The sequence below is a fragment of the Crocuta crocuta genome, unplaced genomic scaffold (genome assembly GCF_008692635.1).
Source record: "Crocuta crocuta isolate KB4526 unplaced genomic scaffold, BGI_CrCroc_1.0 scaffold536, whole genome shotgun sequence".
NCBI classification, from domain to species: Eukaryota; Metazoa; Chordata; class Mammalia; order Carnivora; family Hyaenidae; genus Crocuta; species Crocuta crocuta.
In genome coordinates this window covers 66,469-66,848 of record NW_027528377.1, presented here as the reverse complement: position 1 = coordinate 66,848, position 380 = coordinate 66,469, and positions in this window count along the sequence as shown.

Below are 380 nucleotides of genomic sequence, written 5' to 3'. Positions count from 1 at the left end.
GCCTCCCACATGGCCCGCACCCACGTCTGCTGCGGCCTGCACTTCTCCGCGGCGACGGGAGCGTGCCTCTGCGTCCCCCGCCAGGGCCTCTCCCGACCAGCTCACCAGGAACCTCTGCTCCCATCCGCTGGCCACAGACACCACAGCGGGTAGGACACGCCCTCGGGACAGGGACTTGTAGGCGGGGCGCCCTGCTGGTCACAACAAACCCCGGTGGCCCCAGCCCGGTTCCCGTTTCCTGACGTGTTTGGGACCCTCTCCAGCTGGGCTGCCGTCCTTCAGCAGACTGGACGGGCCCGAGACCCTGGGCCCCCGGCGGAGCGCCCTCTCCAGGCATGTCCCCCAGCAGGCGTTGTGCAGACAGACTCCCCCCCCCCCCC